This window comes from Dendrobates tinctorius, unplaced genomic scaffold (genome assembly GCF_039654945.1).
Source record: "Dendrobates tinctorius isolate UK_male_01 unplaced genomic scaffold, ASM3965494v1 ptg000151l, whole genome shotgun sequence".
NCBI lineage: Eukaryota > Metazoa > Chordata > Amphibia > Anura > Dendrobatidae > Dendrobates > Dendrobates tinctorius.
Window position 1 is genome coordinate 30,369,931 of NW_027361818.1, and position 26,682 is coordinate 30,396,612.

Below are 26,682 nucleotides of genomic sequence, written 5' to 3' on the forward strand. Positions count from 1 at the left end.
TGTGCGCACAGAGCAGCCATCGTCGCTCCTGAATGATATTGTCCAGTGTAGGGATTCGCCCCTTGCTGGTAACGCCCAGTTGTCAGTTTATTGTTATTTTCTAGGAGTTCTAGAATTTTACAAATAAGATTTCCTGGGCAGAGCGGTGGAGCTGTGACGGCTCACTGTGAGGATGCCCTGAAGGTTGTGTGTGGCTCCAGAACGTGACTTCAGGACATATAGACGCTGGTGGCGTTCACCGTCACAGCTGCTTCCATCCACTTCTTCTCTAATCCACCACCGCGTCAGCCTTGATGTTTCCGGCAGCTGAGCCGTTCCTGTAAGATCACAAGTCCGGGTTCTTACTTGTACTGAGAGTAAATCATCCTGCGCGGGTTTCACCCACCGAGCGCTTTTCTTTTTCTTCTGATCCTCGGCAGCTAAGCTGCACACGTCACGTCTCCTATGTGGATGTCTGTCAGGAGCTGAGGCCTGACTTCACCTCCTCTGGGTAGACGAATGTGTCTGCTATTCACAGGACTTGGTGGGTAAATAAGACTAGGCCTGACTTGCTGGAGATATGTATAGACTAGGCCTGACTTCCTGGAGATATGTGTAGATTAGGCATGACTTGCTGGAGATATGTGTAGATTAAGCATGACTTGCTGGAGATATGTGTAGACCAGGCCTGACTTGCTGGAGATATGTGTAGATTAGGCATGACTTGCTGGAGATATATGTAGACTAGGCCTGACTTGCTGGAGATATGTGTAGACTAGGCATGACTTCCTGGAGATATGTGTAGACTAGGCCTGACTTGCTGGAGATATGTGTAGACTAGGCATGACTTCCTGGAGATATGTGTAGACTAGGCCTGACTTGCTGGAGATATGTGTAGACTAGGCCTGACTTGCTGGAGATATGTGTAGACTAGGCCTGACTTCCTGGAGATATGTGTAGACTAGGCATGACTTGCTGGAGATATGTGTAGACTAGGCATGACTTGCTGGAGATATGTGTAGACTAGGCCTGACTTCCTGGAGATATGTATAGACTAGGCCTGACTTGCTGGAGATATGTGTAGACTAGGCCTGACTTGCTGGAGATATGTGTAGACTAGGCATGACTTGCTGGAGATATGTGTAGACTAGGCATGACTTGCTGGAGATATGTGTAGACTAGGCATGACTTGCTGGAGATATGTGTAGACTAGGCATGACTTGCTGGAGATATGTGTAGACCAGGCCTGACTTCCTGGAGATATGAGTAGACTAGGCATGACTTGCTGGAGATATGTGTAGACTAGGCATGACTTGCTGGAGATATGTGTAGACTAGGCCTGACTTCCTGGAGATATGAGTAGACTAGGCATGACTTGCTGGAGATATGTGTAGACTAGACATGACTGGCTGGAGATATGTGTAGACTAGGCATGACTCGCTGGAGATATGTGTAGACTAGGCATGACTCGCTGGAGATATGTGTAGACTAGGCATGACTTCCTGGAGATATGTGTAGACTAGGCATGACTCGCTGGAGAAATGTGTAGACTAGGCATGACTCGCTGGAGAAATGTGTAGATTAGGCATGACTCGCTGGAGAAATGTGTAGATTAGGCATGACTCGCTGGAGATATGTGTAGACTAGGCATGACTCGCTGGAGATATGTGTAGACTAGGCATGACTTCCTGGAGATATGTGTAGACCAGGCATGACTCGCTGGAGAAATGTGTAGATTAGGCATGACTCGCTGGAGATATGTGTAGACTAGGCATGACTCGCTGGAGATATGTGTAGACTAGGCATGACTTCCTGGAGATATGTGTAGACTAGGCATGACTCGCTGGAGATATGTGTAGACTAGGCATGACTCGCTGGAGATATGTGTAGACTAGGCATGACTCGCTGGAGATATGTGTAGACTAGGCATGACTTCCTGGAGATATGTGTAGACCAGGCATGACTCGCTGGAGAAATGTGTAGATTAGGCATGACTCGCTGGAGATATGTGTAGACTAGGCATGACTCGCTGGAGATATGTGTAGACTAGGCATGACTTCCTGGAGATATGTGTAGACTAGGCATGACTCGCTGGAGATATGTGTAGACTAGGCATGACTCGCTGGAGATATGTGTAGACTAGGCATGACTTGCTGGAGATATGTGTAGATTAGGCATGACTCGCTGGAGAAATGTGTAGATTAGGCATGACTCGCTGGAGATATGTGTAGACTAGGCATGACTCGCTGGAGATATGTGTAGACTAGGCATGACTTGCTGGAGATATGTGTAGACTAGGCATGACTTGCTGGAGATATGTGTAGACTAGGCCTGACTTGTTGGAGATATGTGTAGAATAGGCCTGACTTGCTGGAGATATGTATCTGCACAGACAGAAGACTAGACGTCTAGAGCACCTCCAGGAGGCCACGTACTGTAGGGAAACATGGCGTGCTGACGGTGAACAGTCCCCGCAGGGGGATATATACAATGCTGTGCTGGCTAGTAGGTGAAAATTCATTGATGATAAATATTTCCTGGCTAAATGCAACTTTCTAAATAGTCTTCATTAGAAATGTTCTATCATCAGTGTCTGCAAGTCCTGTTATCTAGCAGAGCGCTCTGCAAAAATGCTACAAATCCCGCGGAGCTCCTGGCTGTGACTGCTCTCCCTCTCTTCTCTCTGTGTTAGGGAAGAGTCAGACGCCGTATAACTCGGACGAGCGCTAAGACTGGCCGTCTGCTCTCCTGGCTCTAGCGTCACAGCTGCACAGAAATACACCAATTTGCATAAGTTTTCACCCCTCTTGGTTTGTTACCTATCTTGTTACCTGTGTTTAAATATTTTTGTAATCTGATTTGTGGGTGATAAATCAGCACTAAATAGTCTAAGTTGGTGAAGTGAGAAAAATATAGGCATACAATAATTTTTTTGTTGGGATCTAAAAATCTACCTGTGCATATGTGTTCACGCCTTTTGCCATAAAGCCCCTAAAATTTTTTGGTGCAAGCAATTCCCTTCATAAGTGAAAGATTGCACCCAGGTGGTCTTCCTCAGTGTCACATGGTCTGTCAGTATACACGCACCTTTTCGGAAAGTCCACAGAGGCTGCGACCCCAGTAAAGTGAAGCTGTCGGGTCCCCATTCCCTCTAACTCACTGATGAGTAAGTTCCCTGCCTATCCGGCCCTAGATAACATTTTTCGAGTTAAATGGCGCTCGTTGCCCCAGACTAGTCCGCCCTCTTTCCATGTTATCGGGCCCCTGTGGGCGTGATAACATAATGTGCACACGCGGGGTCATCACCGCTTATGCGGATCTAGCGCATGCGCCGCTCATTCCGGCCACGTCACTGCGCCTCTGAAGCCGGGTGTACGCACTCCGCATGACCAAAAGTTATCTTCCAAACTTCTGGACATGCGCCGTGCGCCTCTGGAGCTGGCTGGATTTTACAATCGAGGTCATAAAATCTTCTATATTTGGTGACATAAGATTTTAGGTTTTTTTTATTTTAACTTTTTCACACTTTTTGTATCCACTTTTCAGACTCTGGAGCTGCCTTCATTTTCCATGACCCCGTCCCATCGTCAGGTTGTGTCTGAGGGGACAGCCTCGCTTTCCAGTGCACGGCGTCCTACATAGACCAGGACATGCCGGTGTTGTGCTCTCCGGATGGGAGGACTGTGGGAACGGACGAGGCGCAGGGGATTTTTGTTCAGAAGAACATGATGCACAGCTGATCACTGATCGCCAGGTACCCCGTGTTCTCCGATATATCATCGGTATATATATACGTTGTGTAATGGACAAACCATAAAATCCCTATAGGAATTTGGCATTGTATAAGAAGGCAGCAGCCTAAAGATCACTGCGCATATTGGGGCATAAAGAGTCATTTATTCTGTTATTTCTCCTGATTTACCAAACCCCGGAGAATTGTCTGCATTGCCCTGCAAGACCCCACAGTTTCCCCAGACTTCTACCCCCTGAGCTGGATGGGGTGCGATGCCGCGTCCTATAGACATTTTCATCATCTTCAGCGCATGCATGGCCAGAAATATTCAGTGCCATGGGTACAAGTTACAGGGGGGTTGTCAGGTTTAAAGGAGAGTTTTTCCAGCAAAAAACCTGATCTGGACTATAATGTGTAATCCCCAGTACATAAGTGTAAGAGCGCGTTCACACTGCGGCAATGTCACAGACAAAACCCATAGGAAAATAACACAAAAAATATGTATTTGATCCAAACAGCGCTCAGTCCCCTGTGTTATATATATAAGACGTGCTGTTAGTATTTGCTTATTTTCTGTAGGGTATGTGCTGATTTTCTTTTTTTCCTAGGTTCTGTCTGTGAAATGGCCGCAGTGTGAACTTGCTCTTACACTTTGCACACATGCCAGCTTATAGTCCAGCTCAGTTTTTTGGTCTCTTTTTGGGAGCGGGGGGTTGTATGTAATTTTTTTGTAAATTTGCTATACTGTTCCAGAAATATGAGCCTTTTTATTTACTTGCTATAATTATGCTCTTCACTAAGGAGAGGTGACTTACAAGGAAATATAATGCAGCCCAAAGACCCGCCCCAGAGGATCCTGTGAGCCTCGCCCCATGGTAACGTCAGTACTAAATAAAAAGGCCCATATCCCCGATACGTACAGGAAAGATACGGAACACTCTGGGAAACAGCAGGGATAAAATAAGAGCAAAACCTGGCCATTGTTGTCCTGGTGACAGGTCCTCTTTAAAGTCTTTTATCTTCTGTGGTAAATGCTCCAGTAGGTGAGTTATGGCCGTGGAAGGTATGAGGTTATTATAATAGTATTGCCTGTGTGTGTGGTTGTGACACCTTGATCCCCTTTTTAGTGCACTGACCATTTCCAACATACAAGCTGGATCAACCGGGAACTGGGGCTGCCGGGTGCAGAGCAGGCGAGGTAATGACAGCGGGACTGTGGACATCGTGGTGCTGGAGAGTTCAGCCCAGTATTGCCCCATGGACAGAGTGATCAACAACAGACGGGATTTCAGGTGGGTGAACATTTCATTCCTTGGGGGTTTTGGCCTGTTTTATCATTATTCATCTGTCATCAGGCACTGAGTATTTCATAGACATATTTACCCATAACACAGGGGCTTCATCAGCGTAATGTCTGTTGTAACGTGTTCCCAAAGAGCATCTGGCACCAGACTGACCATTTCTGGTGCTACTGACCCTCTGGATATTCATCAGAGGGTCAGGCTTATTTTGTCCTGTCTACTAATCAGAAATTGAACTTATGGGTTTTTACTGGATGGTTGGGAAGCCATCGCTGCTGGCTAGTGCAGATTGCCAAAGCTGATACTGATGTGGCAGCAGTAACCAACCTGACAGCACTAGCCTGAGCAAGCCGCTGGGAACGACGTCTTCACTGAGCAGGCTCCTCTGCGGCTGGGACTAAATGGGAGACCTCAGAAGGCAAGGCTCGAGATTCCTCCTGTGCAGGGGCAGGAATCCGACACCTAACATGTGGCATGATGTATTACCTGAGAGGTGTTGCAGGTAATATGTTGTTGGATGGAGAAATTTTTTTTTGCCATCCACAGATGAGAATGAAGAAAATCCCACTATATTTTTGCACGACACACAATTGCCGCACGGCTTTCCTCTGTCTTGTACCCAGGCGTGCTTCCCAGCATGCGCTCTGCTCTGTCTTGTACCCAGGCGTGCTTCCCAGCACGTGCTCTCCTCTGTCATGTACCTAGGTGTGCTTCCCAGCACGCACTCTGCTCTGTCTTGTGCTCAGGCGTGCTTCCCAGCATGCGCTCTGCTCTGTCTTGTACTCAGGCGTGCTTCCCAGCACACGCTCTGCTCTGTCTTGTACCCGGCGTGATTCCCAGCACGTGGTCTCCTCTGTCTTGTACCCAGGCGTGCTTCCCAGCATGCGCTCTGCTCTGTCTTGTACTCAGGCGTGCTTCCCAGCATGCGCTCTGCCCTGTCTTTTACCAAGGCGTGATTCCCAGCACGTGCTCTCCTCTGTCTTGTACCCAGGCGTGCTTCCCAGCATGCACTCTGCTCTGTCTTTTACCCAGGCGTAATTCCCAGCACGTGCTCTCCTCTGTCTTGTACCCAGGCGTGCTTCCCAGCATGCGCTCTGCTCTGTCTTGTACTCAGGCGTGCTTCCCAGCATGCGCTCTGCTCTGTCTTGTACCCAGGCGTACTTCCCAGCATGCGCTCTGCTCTGTCTTGTACTCAGGCGTGCTTCCCAGCTTGGGCTTTGCTCTGTCTTTTACCCAGGCGTGCTTCCCAGCATGCGCTCTCCTCTGTCTTGTACCCAGGCGTGATTCCCAGCATGCGCTCTGCTCTGTGTTATACTCAGACGTGCTTCCCAGCTTGCGCTTTGCTCTGTCTTTTACCCAGGCGTGCTTCCCAGCACGCACTCTGCTCTGTCTTGTACCCAGGCGTGCTTCCCAGCATGCGCTCTGCTCTGTCTTGTACTCAGGCGTGCTTCCCAGCATGCGCTCTGCTCTGTCTTATACTCAGGCGTGCTTCCCAGCATGCGCTCTGCTCTGTCTTGTACTCAGGCGTGCTTCCCAGCATGCGCTCTGCTCTGTCTTGTACCCAGGCGTGATTCCCAGCACGCACTTTGCTCTGTCTTGTACCCAGGCGTACTTCCCAGCTTGCGCTCTGCTCTGTCTTATACTCAAGCGTGCTTCCCGGCTCGCGCTTTGCTCTGTCTTTTACCCAGGCGTGCTTCCCAGCATGCGCTCTGCTCTGTCTTGTACCCAGGCGTGCTTCCCAGCATGCGCTCTCCTCTGTCTTGTACCCAGTCGTGCTTCCCAGCATGCGCTCTGCTCTGTCTTATACTCAGGCGTGCTTCCCAGCTTGCGCTTTGCTCTGTCTTTTACCCAGGCGTGCTTCCCAGCATGCGCTCTGCTGTCTTGTACTCAGGTGTGATTCCCAGCTTGCGCTCTGCTCTGTCTTGTACCCAGGCGTGCTTCCCAGCACGCACTCTGCTCTGTCTTGTACTCAGGCGTGATTCTCAGCTTGCGCTCTGCTCTGTCTTATACTCAGGCATGCTTCCCAGCACGCACTCTGCTCTGTCTTGTACCCAGGCGTGCTTCCCAGCATGCACTCTGCTCTGTCTTGTACTCAGGCGTGCTTCCCAGCATGCGCTCTGCTCTGTCTTATACTCAGGCGTGATTCCCAGCACGCACTTTGCTCTGTCTTGTACCCAGGTGTACTTCCCAGCTTGCGCTCTGCTCTGTCTTATACTCAGGCATGCTTCCCAGCTTGCGCTCTGCTCTGTCTTATACTCAGGCGTGCTTCCCGGCTTGCGCTTTTCTCTGTCTTTTACCCAGGCGTGCTTCTCAGCATGCGCTCTGCTCTGTCTTGTACCCAGGCGTGCTTCCCAGCATGCGCTCTGCTCTGTCTTATACTCAGGCGTGCTTCCCAGCTTGCGCTTTGCTCTGTCTTTTACCCAGGCGTGCTTCCCAGCTCGCACTCTGCACTGTCTTGTACCCAGGCGTGCTTCCCAGCACGCACTCTGCTCTGTCTTGTACTCAAGCGTGATTCTCAGCTTGCGCTCTGCTCTGTCTTGTACCCAGGCGTGCTTCCCAGCACGCACTCTGCACTGTCTTGTACCCAGGTGTGCTTCCCAGCACGCACTCTGCACTGTCTTGTACCCAGGCGTGCTTCCCAGCACGCACTCTGCTCTGTCTTGTACTCAGGCGTGATTCTCAGCTTGCGCTTTGCTCTGTCTTGTACTCGGGCGTGATTCTCAGCTTGCGCTCTGCTCTGTCTTATACTCAGGCATGCTTCCCAGCACGCACTCTGCTCTGTCTTGTACCCAGACGTGCTTCCCAGCTTGCGCTCTGCTCTGTCTTGTACCCAGGCGTGATTCCCAGCTTGCGCTCTGCTCTGTCTTGTACTCAGGCGTGCTTCCCAGCATGCGCTCTGCTCTGTCTTTTAACCAGGCGTGATTCCCAGCATGCGCTCTGCTCTGTCTTTTAACCAGGCGTGCTTCCCAGCATGTGCTCTGCTCTGTCTTGTACTCAGGCGTGCTTCCCAGCTTGCACTTTGCTCTGTCTTATACTCAGGCGTGCTTCCCAGCTTGTGCTTTGCTCGGTCTTATACTCAGGCGTGCTTCCCAGCTTGCGCTTTGCTCTGTCTTTTACCCAGGCGTGCTTCCCAACATGCGCTCTGCTCTGTCTTGTACTCAGGCGTGCTTCCCAGCTTGCGCTCTGCTCTGTCTTATACTCAGGCGTGCTTCCCAGCTTGCGATTTGCTCTGTCTTTTACCCAGGCGTGATTCCCAGCATGCACTCTGCTCTGTCTTGTACCCAGGCGTGCTTCCCAGCTTGCGCTTTGCTCTGTCTTTTACCCAGGCGTGATTCCCAGCATGCACTCTGCTCTGTCTTGTACCCAGGCGTGCTTCCTAGCTTGCGCTCTGCTCTGTCTTATACTCAGGCGTGCTTCCCAGCATGTGCTCTGCTCTGTCTTGTACCCAGGCGTGCTTCCCAGCTTGCGCTCTGCTCTGTCTTATACTCAGGCGTGCTTCCCAGCTTGCGCTTTGCTCTGTCTTTTACCCAGGCGTGATTCCCAGCATGCACTCTGCTCTGTCTTGTACCCAGGCGTGCTTCCCAGCTTGCGCTCTGCTCTGTCTTATACTCAGGCGTGCTTCCCAGCATGCGCTCTGCTCTGTCTTGTACTCAGGCATGCTTCCCAGCATGTGCTCTGCTCTGTCTTGTACTCAGGCATGCTTCCCAGCATGTGCTCTGCTCTGTCTTGTACTCAGGCGTGATTCCCAGCTTGCGCTCTGCCTTCTACTCAGGTGTGCTTCCCAGCACGCACTCTTCTCTGTCTTGTACCCAGGCGTGCTTCCCAGCTTGCGCTCTGCTCTGTCTTATACTCAGGCGTGATTCCCAGCATGCACTCTGCTCTGTCTTGTACCCAGGCGTGCTTCCCAGCATGCACTCTGCTCTGTCTTGTACCCAGGCGTGCTTCCCTGCATGCGCTCTGCTCTGTCTTGTACTCAGGCGTGCTTCCCAGCTTGCGCTCTGCTCTGTCTTATACTCAGGCGTGCTTCCCAGCTTGCACTTTTCTCTGTATTTTACCCAGGCGTGATTCCCAGCATGCACTCTGCTCTGTCTTGTACCCAGGCGTGCTTCCCAGCATGTGCTCTGCTCTGTCTTGTACCCAGGCGTGCTTCCCAGCACGTGCTCTGCTCTGTCTTGTACTCAGGCGTGATTCCCAGCTTGCGCTCTGCTCTGTCTTCTACTCAGGTGTGCTTCCCAGCACGCACTCTTCTCTGTCTTGTACCCAGGCGTGCTTCCCAGCTTGCGCTCTGCTCTGTCTTATACTCAGGCGTGATTCCCAGCATGCACTCTGCTCTGTCTTGTACCCAGGCGTGCTTCCCAGCTTGCGCTCTGCTCTGTCTTATACTCAGGCGTGATTCCCAGCATGCACTCTGCTCTGTCTTGTACCCAGGCGTGCTTCCCTGCATGCGCTCTGCTCTGTCTTGTACTCAGGCGTGCTTCCCAGCTTGCGTTCTGCTCTGTCTTATACTCAGGCGTGCTTCCCAGCTTGCGCTTTGCTCTGTCTTTTACCCAGGCGTGATTCCCAGCATGCACTCTGCTCTGTCTTGTAGTCAGGCGTGCTTCCCTGCTTGTGCTTTGCTCTGTCTTATACTCAGGCGTGCTTCCCAGCTTGCGATTTGCTCTGTCTTTTACCCAGGCGTGATTCCCAGCATGCACTCTGCTCTGTCTTGTACCCAGGCGTGCTTCCCAGCATGCGCTCTGCTCTGTCTTGTACTCAGGCGTGCTTCCCAGCTTGCGCTTTGCTCTGTCTTTTACCCAGGCGTGATTCCCAGCATGCACTCTGCTCTGTCTTGTAGTCAGGCGTGCTTCCCTGCTTGTGCTTTGCTCTGTCTTATACTCAGGCGTGCTTCCCAGCTTGCGCTTTGCTCTGTCTTATACTCAGGCGTGATTCCCAGCATGCACTCTGCTCTGTCTTGTACACAGGCGTGCTTCCCAGCTTGCGCTCTGCTCTGTCTTATACTCAGGCGTGCTTCCCAGCTTGCGCTTTGCTCTGTCTTTTACCCAGGCGTGATTCCCAGCATGCACTCTGCTCTGTCTTGTACCCAGGCGTGCTTCCTAGCTTGCGCTCTGCTCTGTCTTATACTCAGGCGTGCTTCCCAGCATGCGCTCTGCTCTGTCTTTTACCCAGGCGTGATTCCCAGCATGCACTCTGCTCTGTCTTGTACCCAGGCGTGCTTCCCAGCTTGCGCTCTGCTCTGTCTTATACTCAGGCGTGCTTCCCAGCATGTGCTCTGCTCTGTCTTGTACCCAGGCGTGCTTCCCAGCTTGCGCTCTGCTCTGTCTTATACTCAGGCGTGCTTCCCAGCTTGCGCTTTGCTCTGTCTTTTACCCAGGCGTGATTCCCAGCATGCACTCTGCTCTGTCTTGTACCCAGGCGTGCTTCCCAGCTTGCGCTCTGCTCTGTCTTATACTCAGGCGTGCTTCCCAGCATGCGCTCTGCTCTGTCTTGTACTCAGGCATGCTTCCCAGCATGTGCTCTGCTCTGTCTTGTACTCAGGCATGCTTCCCAGCACGTGCTCTGCTCTGTCTTGTACTCAGGCGTGATTCCCAGCTTGCGCTCTGCCTTCTACTCAGGTGTGCTTCCCAGCACGCACTCTTCTCTGTCTTGTACCCAGGCGTGCTTCCCAGCTTGCGCTCTGCTCTGTCTTATACTCAGGCGTGATTCCCAGCATGCACTCTGCTCTGTCTTGTACCCAGGCGTGCTTCCCAGCATGCACTCTGCTCTGTCTTGTACCCAGGCGTGCTTCCCTGCATGCGCTCTGCTCTGTCTTGTACTCAGGCGTGCTTCCCAGCTTGCGCTCTGCTCTGTCTTATACTCAGGCGTGCTTCCCAGCTTGCACTTTTCTCTGTATTTTGCCCAGGCGTGATTCCCAGCATGCACTCTGCTCTGTCTTGTACTCAGGCGTGCTTCCCAGCCCGCGCTCTGCTCTGTCTTGTACTCAGGCGTGCTTCCCAGCCCGCGCTCTGCTCTGTCTTGTACCCAGGCGTGCTACTCAGCCCGCGCTCTCCTCTGTCTTGTATCCAGGCGTGCTTCCCAGCATGCGCTCTCCTCTGTCTTGTTCCCAGGCGTGCTTCCCAGCACACACTCTGCTCTGGTTTGTACCCAGACGTGCTTCCCAGCATGCAGTCTCCTCTATTTTGTACTCAGGCTTGCTTCCCAGCGCGTGCTCTGTGTTGTCTTTGAGCCAGCCACCTGGTTCCAGCAGTCGTGGTACTTTGTTCCCCTGGGCCTGCCCCTGATGCTCTCTGTATAGGGCGTGGTCCTCAGTAGGTCAGCTCGCCCAGGGTGGGTTGGTATCACGGCCCACAGTGTCCTGTCCAGGAGTCGTTAATTGAACAAGGGTGGGTGGTTTTGCTGGGCGTAAAACATTTTTTAGGGACGCCCTCCTGGACATCTCGTGAAAGGGGTATTGGGGTGCGTCGTAATTCTTGGCAGCCTATCGACTCACTGCAAGAGTCCCTCCTTCATAAAGGAAACAAGATGTGTCTGCTTATGTGTCACACACCACATGGCCAGCTAGGGTTGGGAAATGTTACAATAACATTTCACAGTGAATGCATTTGTTTTGGTTGAAAGCAATGTAAAAGTTGAAAAACGCTTCAAAACCACTGCGTCTGAACATATCCCAAGTGGTGGAGGAACATTTTGGTCTGGGGTTAATTATTTTGCCTTATATACAAGTCATTAACCTGGAAAGGATGTACCGTAACATATTTCCCAGCAAACTCCATTTTGGTTTCGTTTTGGTATGTTTTTTGGTGCTCCGGTAAAAATGGCATGAAACTCTGACAACATTATATAAGCTGTGAACTAGGAGTCAGGAATGCTTCCAGGGGCGATCCCCATGATGTCCCCATGTCATTTGTGCAGTGTTTCCATCATTTTCAGATGTTTTTAGACCTTAAAAGGACCCCCGGGGGGGATCGCGGTTATAATGCTCGGGTCACCCATAGACTTACATTGGGCTCGTTCTGTCCGAGTAACCCGCGTATTCCAATTTGCTCGACCCGAACAACGAGCACCCGAGCATTTTAGTGCTCGCCCATCACTAATGACCACCAGTTACATTAGTGTTTAACTTTATTCAAAACCCTTATTTCTTACTATCGATAAAAGCTTTTTTCAATTGGACCACTGATGCAATATGTACTATTAGCTGATTTACCTTTAAGACACTTGTTACTCTGCTTTAAAAATAGATTTAATAATGTAATTGGTCCAATTGGATTTGGACTTCGTTTCATCAGAGAATCTAAAAACTTTTTTTTTCATACGTTGAAGCTTATAAGCACTAATTGTATGTACAAGGGTACTGATCTAATATGTACTAATATTGCTACTTAGCATCAGGAATAATTTAATTGATCTAAACGTACCTGACTACCTATTATTTGAGAAATCATCAATTATTATTTTCTATACATCGAAGCTTATAAGCGCTAACAGTATTTTATTGTTTTGCAAAAGAATTGGATGCTATTTCTTTTATTTTCTCTGGACCAAATCATAATAGTAACACTACTTTATTGGTATTCAATCTATTGCTCTTAACCCCTTAACGACCAGGGGTATTTTTGGTTTTGCATTTTCATTTTTCCCTCCCCTTCTTTCCAGAGCCATAACTTTTTTATTTTTCCGTTTATATGGCCATGTGAGGGCTTATTTTTTGCGGGACGAGTTGTACTTTTAAATGACATCATTGGTTTTACCATATCGTGTACTTGAAAATGGGAAAAAAATTCCAAGTGCGGTGAAATTGCAAAAAAAGTGCAATCCCACACTTGTTTTTTGCTTGGCTTTTTTGTTAGGTTCACTAGATGCCAAATCTGACCTGCCATTATGATTCTCCAGGTCATTACGAGTTCATAGACACCAAACATGTCTATGTCCTCTTTTATCTAAGTGGTGAAAAAAAATTCCAAAATTTGCTAAAAAAAAAAAAAAAAAAAAATTGCGCAATTTTCCGAGACCCGTAGCATCTCCATTTTTCATGATCTGGGGTCGGGTGAGGGCTTATTTTTTCCGTGCTTGACTGACATTTTTAATGATATGACGTTTGTGCAGATACGTTCTTTTGATCGCCTGTTATTGCATTTTAATGCAATGTCTTGGTGACCAAAAAAACGTAATTCTGGAGTTTTGAATTTTTTTCTCGCTACGCCATTTAGCGATCGGGTAATGCTTTTTTTTATTGATAGATCGGGCAATTCTGAACGCGGCGATACCTAATATGTGTATGTGGGATTTTTTTTTACTGTTTTATTTTGATTGGGGCGAAAGGGGGGTGATTTGAACTTTTAGGTTTTTTTAATTATTTTTTTTTTTTTTACTTTTTGCATGCTTCAATAGCCTCCATAGGAGGATAGGAGCTTGCGCAACCCGTTTGGCTCTGCTACATATGGGCGATGAGCAGATCGCCCATATGTAGCAGATTTACTGCTGTGCTTTCAGTGCCGACCACCGGGTGGCGCTGAAAGCCATATGCCTGGAACAACCATAGAGGTCTCATAAAGACCTCTGGTTGTCCAGGCAACATGACGCCGACCCCCGATCACTTGATGGGGGTCGGCGATGACGTCATTTCCGGCCCGGCGGCCGGAAATGCTATTTAAATGCCCGCTGTCAGCTTTGACAGCGGCATTTAACTAGTTAATAGGCGCGGGCGGACGGCGATTCCGCTCGCGCCTATTGCGGGCACATGTTAGCTGTTCATAACAGCTGACATGTCCCGGCTTTGATGCGGGCTCAGCGCCGAAGCCCTCATCAAAGCAGGGGAAATGTCTGATGACGGACTATGTCCGTCATTGGACATTAAGGGGTTAATATTGGGTATAACGATCCCTCTGTTTGCAAGTCCATTTTTCTTGTGTTCACCCATTGGAAAAAATTTTTAAAAATTGTGTATTATCTTTTAAAATTTACTGGGCATCTGCTTCCGTATATTCACATCCAGTACGTTTTCTAAATGGCGCAGACTTCAGATCTTAATGACACAGCTCGTTTATCAAGTAAATGATGATGAGAAGTAGCTGAGTGCTGGACAATCAATTCACTTATCCTGCAGCATAAGAGGAGCTCTGATTAAACCCCTCAGTTATTAGGCATCAGGCACAGGTCTACACATCTGTATAGTGCTGTCACATGATAATATTCCTAGCAATACATGTGATATCATGGATCACTATCTTAGCAGAAGCCTGTTATGATGAGTCACCGAAGGAGGAAAAAACAAAATACCAGCTATCGGATTGCAGACCCCTGAACCTATCCACAACAACTAGCAGTAGCCGTGGGGGGTTCCTACGGTGCCCTAGACCCCTCGATCACAGCCGGAGAACTATATAGCCTAAAGACAGAAAGGGGAAAAACTAAACTGCCCCAGAGCAGACCCCAAAGCAATAGGCAGCCCCCAACATATAATGACGGTGAAGCAAGATGAAAACACTAACACAGATAGAAAGATAGGTTGAGCAAATGATGGGGCCCAAGCTAACTACATAGAACAGGATAGGAAAGCTGCTGTCTGCCATCCGCAAAAACCCTATCAAAATGAGCCAACCGACTGATAGGAAAAACAGGACCTGTAGTCGCTAGGCTTCAAAAGACTATATCAGCACTCAGGTATATTCTGAAGACAGAGCAAAATATCAACAGATCAGAGACAAAAAATGGAATACAGCTCACCCCCGGCCGGGGATGGCAGAACTCCCAAAAAACAAGGCAAAACAAAACTGAAGAGTACAAAGCAGAGCAAAAAACTTAGCTTTGAGATGCAGGAATCAGACTGGTCTCCAAGAATCCAGCAGGAAAATCACCAACCAGGAAGAAGGGCGTCGGCAGCCTTATATCCAGTCCTCAATTCCAGCCACCCAGTCATCATCTAGCTGTCCATGTGTTTGGTAATCAGCCTCACTACCTTCCTTCACCACCTTCACCAGAGGAGGGAGTTCATCAGATCTCAATGGTGAAGGGAAAAATGAAGTCACAACAGAAGCCATTATAATGATATGACAAGGGAGAAAATATCATATATGTCCTACTGCTCTGCTTATTAATGCTCAGCATGAAACTACTCCTTAATAATACTACAATACTGTGCCCAAAGCCTTCTGCTGTACTACTGCCAAATTTACACACCATACATTGCGTAAGACACATGGACTATAGTCGTATGGGTCTGAATGATGACACTAGAATTGATGTTTGGGAAATTGCTGAATGGCAGCTGTTTACCTCTTATATCAGCTCCTAGGGAGTATTGTCTGCTATCTTTGAAAAACAGGGACGCAGGGTCATTGAACAATCATGTTTGCTAATATGTTGATTACACATTGTACCAAGCCATGGAGCTTGTTTACTTGGAAAACAGAGGAAGACAAACTATGCAAATTAATTAAATACTCAAACAATGAGGTATGAGAAACTGCAAACTTCCCCCAATCCTGTGGAAAAAATACCTGAATAAGAGCTGTGATGTATAAAAGAGGATCTGCTTCTGGATCAGGTAAACTTTACAAATCACAGCCAGAAACACTCTACAAGACAGCTGCCAGTTCACCATGGCTCCATCAAGAGGGACTCAGATTTAACATTCTACAGGATGCCAGCTTAACGACCTCAGCCCCAGCTGGAAGAATACTGATCTGCTACATTGACCATCACTGAACCCATGGTCTGCTCTGAAAACCTCCTGAAAAATCACTCAGAAACTGCACCAAAATTTCTATTTATCTCTTCAGTGTCTTTGAAATTCTTCAGGTTTCCAAAAACACTAAGAGGTTGAAAGAAGTGAGCCGACCATTCTTCAGGCATATTCTGTTTCGCAGATGCTCAACCCCAGAAGATGCCTGGGTGTCAGTTGGAGCATTTAGTGACTTTTTGTCTTAAAAGCGCTCTCATTTTATGCATTGCTTAATGGACTTATCAAAACTTCTGACAATAGGTCCAAGAAGCACTAAAAAAAGCTTAAGAAAATGAGACTGCATACGTTTGGGCAGCAAGGTGGCTCAGTGGTTAGCACTGCTGCCTTACAGCACTGAGGACCTATGTTCACATCCCACCATGGACAACATCTGCAATGAGTTTGAATGCTCTCCCATGTTTATGGGGGTTTCCTCCAGATTCTCTGGTTTTCTCCCACAGTTCAAAAACATTCTGATATGGAATTTAGATTGTGAGCCCCAATGGGGACAATTTCAATAATGTTTGTAAAGTGCTGTGGAATAAATGGCTCTATATAATGAGTAAAATCAGTAATGTATATGCTGCTTACATAGTCATTCATATATTTAGAAACAGTAATGTTACATTATTATTTTTATCAACTAACAAAATGCAGAGTTAAGTTTATTCATTAATAGATGAAAAAATCTCACTAAAAATATTTATAATTTTTTTTATTGACAAAAGGATAGAAGGAAAAGGGAGGGAGAAGATCGGGAACAGAATCAATAGGCAAAATGATAGTCAGGAGGGCAGCCGGGGTCAGATACCAGTAAGAGTCCAGTCAGTCAAGCAGTATGAATACAGCGGAGCCTGGTGACAGAGGCGATACATGTCCGGCAAGAGATGTAACAGAAGGCCACAGGTAGATGGTGAAGGTTCTTCTATACAGGTCCAGCAGTGATGGTGGATCTGCTGGACTTCAAGGAGGGAGAAGATCGGGAACAGAATCAGTAGTCGAAATCATAGTCAGGCGGACAGCTGGGGTGAGATACCAGTAAGAACCCAGTCAGGCGAGCAGTATGAATACAGCGGAGCCTGATGACAGAGGCGATACATGTCCGGCAAGAGATGTAACAGAAGGCCACAGGTAGATGGTGAAGGTTCTTCTATACAGGTCCAGCAGTGATGGTGGATCTGCTGGACTTCAAGGAGGGAGAAGATCGGGAACAGAATCAGTAGTCGAAATCATAGTCAGGAGGGCAGCTGGGGTGAGATACCAGTAAGAACCCAGTCAGGCGAGCAGTAGGATTACCGCAGAGCCTGGTGACAGAGGCGATACATGTCCAGGTAGCGATATAACAGAAGTCCACAGGTAGATGGTGAAGGTCCTTCTTTACAGGTCCAGCAGTGATGGTGGATCTGCTGGACTTCAAGGAGGGAGAAGATCGGGAACAGAATCAGTAGTCGAAATCATAGTCAGGAGGGCAGCTGGGGTGAGATACCAGTAAGAACCCAGTCAGGCGAGCAGTAGGATTACCACAGAGCCTGGTGACAGAGGCGATACATGTCCGGGTAGAGAAATAACAGAAGGCCACAGGTAGATGGTGAAGGTCCTTCTTTACAGGTCCAGCATTGATGGTGGATCTGCTGGACTTGTGGGAGCGAGATGTGGAGGTTTCCTGTATTTTAGATGTCTTTAGGGGCACAACTCATAAGTAAAATGTTGGACACAAATGGTAATAAGTGTTTGTAGTATAAGGTTCGGCCACCTGCCAGTATCTGTATATGTACTGAATCTTATCAGATAACAAAATACATAGGTAAGTTTAATAAATGTGAAAAAAATTAAGCAAACTTAGAATTTTTTTTTATCTTTATAATTTTAATTAATAATAGGATAGAAGGATAAGGGAGGGGTAAAACTAGGAACAGAATCAATACGTGTATGAAAAAGCTCTGTCGTTAATACTGTTTGGGTAGAGCTATTCGATAGCGCTATCCATGAAGAAAGTGCACGGGTAGAGCTATCCCATAGCTCTACTCCTAAAGGAAATGAACGGGTAGAGCTCTCCGATAGCGCAATCCCTCAATGTTCCTGAGCGTAAGCTATTCCACATGGTTGAGCGCACTTGGGATCTGCCCCCAAGGCCCTGCCCATGCCCAATGTTTGGTCCGTAGACCGCGGCTAGGAGTTAGTCCCGCTTCAAAACAGGTCCAGCAGTGAAGGTGGATCTGCTTGACTTCAGGGCGCTCGATGCTTAGGTTTCCTGTCTTTCAGATGGTTCTAGGGCAACAGTGACAACCTGCAAATACTCGAGCAGCCCTGGATAATCCACGCCGGCAGGATGATAAGATCCGGCGGAAGATGGAACCTATGAGAAGAGAAGTAAATATAATGTAAGTGATGGGACTCCATATGACATGATACTACTGTGCGGTCACTGTGGCCGGACGGCAGAGGAATCTCATCACACAGAGGTCAGGGGTCATTGTCAGCCATCATACATGTGATAATCCCATCACTGACAGATGACATCTGCTCCACATGAATGATTCTCACTGACATCACACAACATGGGGCTGATTCTCACACTTACCTCGTCTCTTTTTCCCCTTTTTTCCTTTTTCTGATTTTTCTTCTTCTTTACTCAGATTTATTGTAGAGTTTCTTTCCTCCTGAGCAGGAAATTCTGATCATAAAGTAAAACAAAACCTCAGTAATAGGACCTGCTTTGTCTCCTGTATATAGTAGGATTGTTCTAGTCCTGCCTCCTATAGTCCTGATAATCTGGTAATATATCATAATAGGGCAGAATAAGTCCTATATAATGTACATAATCCCATCTGAGGGGCATTAGATGTGTCGCTGATATAGAGCAGTAAGCGCCCTGTGTGCCGCCATGTGGTGCATCACTGATGAGCGATATTCTATTGTAGGAGACGATGTCTCCTTATGATGATGGAGGTTATTGGACGCTGCAACGCATCTCACAGAATCCATGAAAAAGCTCCTGTGCAAAATTAGTGAAATAGAGATACAATATGGGCCCATGGACAACATAATTGTGATCCATGAATCATGAATAACATAGGAGACCTACTACAGGAAAACCATGTGGAAATGTTTGAGACTTGAAGTCAACATTCAGATTGTTGCTGCTGCAGACATGGACATACCTGATAGTGGGGACGAGGATGGTAAGATGTTAATGGCGTCGTCTCTATCAGCTATTGGGGAAGATTCTTTCTGCCTGTTTGGAAGAAGAAAAACACATGAATCACAAGGAAGCACAGTATAAAAGGGGTTGTCTCACTATAAGAACACTGACTATAAGGCCTAATAGGACATATGACTGCCATAGTGGGGAAGGTCTAATGCTCAAAACTAACTTTTATAGAGTGGAGTGGAAAACAACTACCAAGAATGTCTGTCAGGTAATACTACATCTCTCCTACAGTGTGTATTACTAAAAATGCATGACTGGCCACAATCATGGGCTGTTATCACCAGCGGTTTCTGAAGCCAAAAGCACAATGACTGCTAACCAGGGGGCGGAGGATGCTGCATGTGATATTATGGTATTTCTGTCCTATATTTGGTATAGTGCACATATATCAGCCTGAAGTTCCCAGTAATGACCCCATAATCTACTCACATTTCGGAGCTGTCAGTGTTGGATGTTGGGGTACACTCTGGAGGGGACTTGGGATCCTCATCGTTCATCATTCCGTTAGTGGTGGTATAGAGCTACGTGCGGAAGCAACAAGATATGAAATCACTTTATGTTTACTTTTAAGGGTCTTTTTATGCATATTTTGGATTTATTAATCACATACTTACTTTAGAAAGCCTTTCAGATGATGATGTAAAATTTTTAAAGTCATACCACTTATTCTCCTCACTTGTACCCTTCTCCTCCTCTGAGACCAGATGTTTAATCATATTATAATGGTCTATAAGACATAGACAATCAAGTGTTAGTAGAGGTTGTCAGTATAACACAGTCACCATTTATCATTAATATTAATGGGATCCGATTATCACATAATATGGAAGACGAGACAAGCAGACACTATGTCTAGATGATGTCTTTTCTACTTACTGACAAAAAATATACTGGTGTCCACATCTGATGCAAGCTGAGGAACATACACCGGCTTTTGACTTAGAAGGTTGTCAAAGTCTAAATCTCTAAAGAATGCATGACCCTTGATCTCAAATGCACCTGCTGGATAAAGAAAAACAAAAGTGATGGGGACATTGTCAGAGACAGCTCCATACCAACAAATTAAGGGAAGCGCTTAATCAAGTGGGCTGGGACCATCTCATGGTAACTGGGGATTCCGACCATAAATGGGACATGTTTAAGGATATCCTACTAGAATCCTGTAGAAAACATATACCCTCTGGTAATAAAATGCCCAGGAATAAAAAGAAACCAATATGGATAAATAAGACAGGACAAAGTTTAATCAGACTAAAACAAAGTGCATTCAAAATCTTGAAAGCCGAGAATACTGAAATACCATTTCAGGAGTATAAAGATCTAAGTAAGAAATGTTAAAAAGAAATCAAGCAGGCAAAGTTATCCACAGAGAAACAAATTGCCTGTGACATTAGAATAAATCCCCTAAAATGTTATAAATATATCAATGCCAAAAAGGAAAAAAAGATGGTGTAGGTCCATTAAAAGACAATAATAACAAGATAATAATAGAGGACAAAAAAAGGCTGAGCTATTAAACAGGCACTTTTCATCCATGATCACTAATGAACTACCTGTTCCAGGGATCATTCAACATGGCAAAAATCAAAGGTCACCACCGGAAATAACACAACAAGAAGTATGCCTGCGTCTGAGCAAATTAAACATTGACAAATCCCCTGGCATTCATCCACGCATCCTGAGGGAATTGAGCTCAGTAATTGACAGACCACTATAGCTTATATTCTTAAGGCCCCGTCTCACTAAGCGATCTCGGTAGCGAGATTGCTGCTGAGTCACAACTTTTGTGACGTAACAGCGATCTCACCAGCGAGATCGCTGTGTGTGACAGCGATCAGCGAGCGGCCCCCCTGTCGGTATCGCTGATCGCTGGAAGAAACCTCTGGACATTTCTTTGGTCGCTGGTCTCCCGCTGGCCAGCACGCATCGCTGTGTGTGACAGGCGGGAGACCAGCGATCAGGTGTAAAAAATAATAAAAAAAATAAAAAATATAGTTATTCTCACCTTCCGACGTCCCGTTCAGCCATCCTGCCTCTCTCCACGCTCCGGTCCCAGTGATCCTTTGCACGAATGACCGCGAGATGTCATGGTCTCGAGGGATAACAAAGTCTCGCGGTCATTCGTGCAAAGGATCACTGGGACCGGAGCGTGGAGAGAGGCAGGATGACTGAACGGGACGTCGGAAGGTGAGAATAACTATATTTTTTATTTTGATTCTATTTTTTTACAGCTCACCAGCGATCACATAGCGACTTACCAGTGATCCTGACACCTTGATATCGGTGTCGAGATCGCTGGTAAGTCGCTTAGTGTGACGGGGCCTTAAGCCTCTCTTGTAACAGGGGTGGTGCCACAGGATTGGAAGATGGCTGAGGTGGTACCGATATTTAAGAAATGTAAGACTGACATCGGTAGTGTGCAAAATTTACGAGGGCATTATAAGAGATGACCTGCAGAAACATATTGTAGATAATAATGTAATAACTGACAAACAGCATGGATTCATTAAAGAGAGGATGTGTCTAACTAACATGTTGGGTGTCTATGAGGAGCTAAGTGCGAATCTGGATGTTGGTAATGCAGCTGATGCGATTTATCTGTTCTTTACAAAGGCGTTTGATGCTGTTCCACTTAACAGCCTTATACTGAAGCTCCATAAGCAGGGACTGGGGGAAACTATGTGCAGATGGGTAAGGAATTGGCTTAATGACAGGAAACAAAGAGTCGTCATAAATGGTACATTCTGTAAATAGGATATAGTCAGCAGTGGGGACCACAGGGATCTGTACTGGGAGCAGGGGAGTACTGCAGGCATCTGTACTGGGAGCAGGGGAGTACTGCAGGGATCTGTACTGGGAGCAGGGAAGTACTGCAGGGATCTGTACTGGGAGCAGTGGGGTAACGCAGGGATCTGTATTGGGAGCAGTGTGGTACCGCAGGGATCTGTACTGGGAGCAGTGTGGCACTGCAGGGATCTGTACTGGGAGTAGTGTGGTACCGCAGGGATCTGTACTGGGAGCAGTGTGGCACTGCAGGGATCTGTACTGGGAGCAGTGGGGACCGCAGGGATTTGTACTGGGAGCAGGGGAGTACTGCAGGGATCTACTGGCAGCAGTGTGGTACCGCAGGGATCTGTACTGGGAGCAGTGGGGCACCGCAGGGATCTGTACTGGGAGCAGTGGGGCACCGCAGGGATCTGTACTGGGAGCAGTGGGGCACCGCAGGGATCTGTACTGGGAGCAGTGGGGCACCGCAGGGATCTGTACTGGGAGCAGGGGAGTACCGCAGGGATCTGTACTGGGAGCAGGGGAGTACCGCAGGGATCTGTACTGGGAGCAGGGGAGTACCGCAGGGATCTGTACTGGGAGCAGGGGAGTACCGCAGGGATCTGTACTGGGAGCAGTGGGGTACCGCAGGGATCTGTACTGGGAGCAGTGGGGTACCGCAGGGATCTGTACTGGGAGCAGTGGGGTACCGCAGGGATCTGTACTGGGAGCAGTGGGATAATGCAGGCATCTGTACTGGGAGCAGTGGGGACCGCAGGGATCTGTACTGGGAGCAGTGGGGTACTGCAGGGATCTGTACTGGGAGCAGGGGAGTACTGCAGGGATCTGTACTTGGAGCAGTGTGGTACCGCAGGGATCTGTACTGGGAGCAGTGGGGTACTGCAGGGATCTGTACTGGGAGCAGTGTGGCACCGCAGGGATCTGTACTGGGAGCAGTGTCGTACCGCAGGGATCTGTACTGGGAGCAGTGGGGACCGCAGGGATCTGTACTGGGAGCAGTGGGGTACTGCAGGGATCTGTACTGGGAACGGGATTACTGCAGGGATCTGTACTGTGAGCAGGGGAGTACAGCAGGGATCTGTACTGGGAGCAGTGGGGTACCGCAGGGATCTGTACTGGGAGCAGTGGGGCACCGCAGGGATCTGTACTGGGAGCAGTGGGGCACCGCAGGGATCTGTACTGGGAGCAGTGGGGCACCGCAGGGATCTGTACTGGGAGCAGTGTGGCACCGCAGGGATCTGTACTGGGAGCAGTGTGGCACCGCAGGGATCTGTACTCGGAGCAGTGTGGCACCGCAGGGATCTGTACTGGGAGCAGGGGAGTACCGCAGGGATCTGTACTGGGAGCAGGGGAGTACCGCAGGGATCTGTACTGGGAGCAGTGGGGTACCGCAGGGATCTGTACTGGGAGCAGTGGGGTACCGCAGGGATCTGTACTGGGAGCAGTGGGGCACCGCAGGGATCTGTGCTAGGACCGATTCTTTTTAACCTCTCTATTAATGACCTTTTTGATGGGATTGAGAGTAAATTGTCAGTCTCATTCTTTACTGACAACACCAAACTATGTAGGATACTAAAATCTGACCTTGACATTAGAATTTTGCAAAACGATCTGAATAACACGTCTGAATGAGCAAAAACTTGGCAAATGAGGTTTAATGTAGATAAATGTGGAGCAATGCAGCTAGGACGGAGTAATACTATTGCTGCATATACATTTAAATGGGAGAATACTTGGGAATACAGAACAGGAGAAGGACTTGGATATTCTGGTTACAAGTAAGCTGAGCAGCAGCAGTACTCAATGTCAAGCAGCAGCTGCAAAAGCAAAGATTTTAGGATGTATAAAAAGAGATAAAATCCAGCGATCCCAATGTAGTGTTACTCCACTATAAATCACTTGTGAGGCCACATGTAGAATATGGGATCCAGCTTTGGGCTCCACATTTAAAAATGGATATTCAGAAATTAGAGTCAGTTCAAAGGCGGGCTACTAGATTATTACAAGGGTTGGAAGGCCTCTCATATGATGAGAGGTTGGAAAAGTTGGGCTTGTTTTCCTTAGGAAAAAAGACACGTGACTGGCGCATGTCTTATTCCTTCCAAGGGCCATACTAAGGACCAGGGGGCTCTCATTACCGGTGGAAGAATGGCAATTCCAGCAGCTAAATAGGAAAGGGTTCTTTACAGTAAGAGCAGTCAGACTCTGGAATGCCGACCACAAGAAGTAGTAATGGCAGACACTATAGCAGCTTCTAAAAAAGAGCTGGAAGATTTCCTCAGTGCACATAAGATTGTAGGTTATAGGTAATTTGGTGACAAAATGAATAATTGGTGGAGAAAGGGAGAACTTGATGGACCGAGGTCTTTTTTCAACCTTTGTAACTATGTAACTATATCTGAACAGTTTATCTTAATCTGAATTAATTAGGTAACCGAGCAGACATGTAGGAAATAGAGTGAAAATCTTAGCAATGAGAACTATAAATGGAGAAGCTGATGGGGAAGTAATGATCCTCATGGACATGAGTGATATGTCCTCGGTGTAACAAGGGAATAGTGATAGTATTGGATATGTTACCTGTCCCAAGTCTATCCACAGGATCTTTTCTGAGCAGCTGAGTGATGAGGTCCTGAGCATCGGGTGGAATAGTTTCATTACTGTCCCAAATTATATCTCCTGTTATATAGAAAATTACAGAACATAAAGCCTCTTTACTGGACTGTAAGATAAAGCAAAGGAAGTAACTAAACCAAGATGACCAGTGAAAGCCATGATCAGATTATTCTACTTACCATTGATCACATTTTCATTAATCTCAGTCCAGGAATTTCCATCAAATGGTCTATATCCCATGAGAAGCTCATATAATATGATGCCCATTGCCCACCAGTCCACAGGTCTTCCATAGCCTTTCATCAGGATGACCTCAGGGGCCATGTAACCCGGGGTGCCACAGAACTAGAAACCAACAGAAGAGCGAGATGAGAATCGATGAGACAATTATTATGATAAGTTCTTATAATAAAAACAGAAATACAGAAGATAAAATATCAGTGAAAAAGTTCTGTAGAAATGAAGAACGTAGGGAAGAGACAATAGGGTCATGAGATTTATGCAGAACAAGCTAAGTTCCTGTAGGTAATGCCAACCTCATGGTCCTGGAACTCTCTGGAGATGTCCTCTGCTGATGGCTTGTAGATGTTGGTGTTTGGCATCATGACTCCAACTTTTGAAACTCCAAAGTCGGTAACTTTAATATGTCCAGCAGATGTTATCAGGAGGCTGTGAAAGAGAAGATGGTTTTAGCTTCATAGACCGTGAGATAATAAAGGATAACTTTCCTCTTTTTCTCATACTACAGGTATTCACTTACTTCTCCGGCTTCAGGTCTCTGTGCACCACACCGTAACTATGCAGGTATTCCACAGCAAGGACCGCCTCTGCAAAGTACAAGCGGGCCAACGGGACAGATAAAGCACCCCTGGTGCTTAGAAGGGTCCTACAGTCTCCACCTATAGAAGAAAGGAAATATGGCCGGTGAGGGGTTTATACAGCCGATCACCATGATGTGTGATGAGAAGTGAGTGGAGACATTGGGGCAGGAGACAATATATAAAGATATAATATACTGTATACTGCACAAATGAATTAGTCTGAGGTCATGATGAAATGTCATCTATGTAACTAATAACATAAAGTGATGTCACATCTCGTCTACAGCTGGAGATACTGACGCTCTCAGTGCGGACATACCGGGAGATCACACAGATCAATGACTTTCTGGGCATCTTGGTAATAGATAACCTATAGTAAATGCTCTGTGGGATGTAACCGTCCACGGGGAGAATCCTAATGATATGGGAGGTGATAAGATGTCAGCAGGCATGGGAAGAATATAATACAATGTACGTGTCCTACCTCCTACATACTCCATGACCATACACAGGTAAGATGTAGTAGGGAAGGAGCAGAGCATGGAGACCACAAAGGGACAATCAGCGAAGGTGGGGATGTCTCTCTCGATAAAGGCGCTTTCCACTTTCTGTGGAGTATCCAGGTTCCGCTTGGCCATTTCCTTCATAGCGAAGATCTGTTGTGATTCTTTATGGCGCACTAAGAAGACGGACCTGGAGAGAAGCAGAAGCCATGGTTTATAATGAAGCCTTATTAACAGTCTGTATATACAAGTCATTATATGATCTTTTAGTAATGTTTGATGCCAGCAGTCCGGCCATCACTAGAAATCCACATCTAGAAATACATAAAAGAGCTCTACATAGATCACCTACGGGAGGTCTGCACCACGCCACGTCTGCCCTCACCCAGGTCACATTACAGATGAGAGAATCTACTGAAATTCATCTTGGGCAGATTCGCTATAACCGACCAGTACATACGATTCAGTCCAAATATAAATTGGTCTAAATTCCCATTGCCACATCCCAAGGCAGAATAAATGGAGGGCAGGGAAGAGGTTAAAATATAATTAAACACATTACACCCCCTTGTCCTCGTCCCTCCCCGTCCATCACTGCTGTCCTCCGTCCTCTGTGCCAGTCTTTGGTTGTCCTCCCTTCTGCTGCTGAGGCCGGTGATCGGACTCACATGGTCATGGTGGAGGGTGGGGGTGCAGATGTCATTGGCGTCAGTATCGTGTCACCCCTCACGTGACCGTGTGCAGCCAATCACTATTATCAGCTCCATAATGGGGCCCCGAAAAATCCGAAGATGGGTGCGGAGGACGGGGAAGCGGTGGTGGAGGCGGCAGCATAAGAACAGATGAGGTCTCGGACCGGTGGGTGTAATGTATTATATCCGCCCTTTCCTTACAGACTGATTGGTTACAGATCTGGCCGCTCAGCGGTATATAACTGAGCTGAAGAGTGACCTGGAGATGCGGACAGTGATGTGGACTCTGATCGTTTCCCTATGACAACACTGACTGGCA

The 26,682-nt window shown here is 47.4% G+C and overlaps 1 long non-coding RNA gene across 3 annotated transcripts; it reads left to right on the forward strand.

Moving 5' to 3' along the window:
- On the forward strand, positions 1-26,428 carry LOC141050024 (uncharacterized). 3 transcript variants are annotated; one of them, XR_012220473.1, is made up of 5 exons: positions 1-319; positions 3,526-3,733; positions 4,840-5,004; positions 17,996-18,114; positions 25,096-26,428. It is a non-coding gene; the product is annotated as an uncharacterized lncRNA (long non-coding RNA). The 3 variants fall into 3 exon arrangements; XR_012220472.1 differs by lacking the exon at positions 25,096-26,428 and adding an exon at positions 18,655-19,474; XR_012220474.1 differs by lacking the exon at positions 17,996-18,114 and having other exon boundaries at positions 3-319.
- Positions 26,429-26,682: the final 254 nt, after the last annotated feature.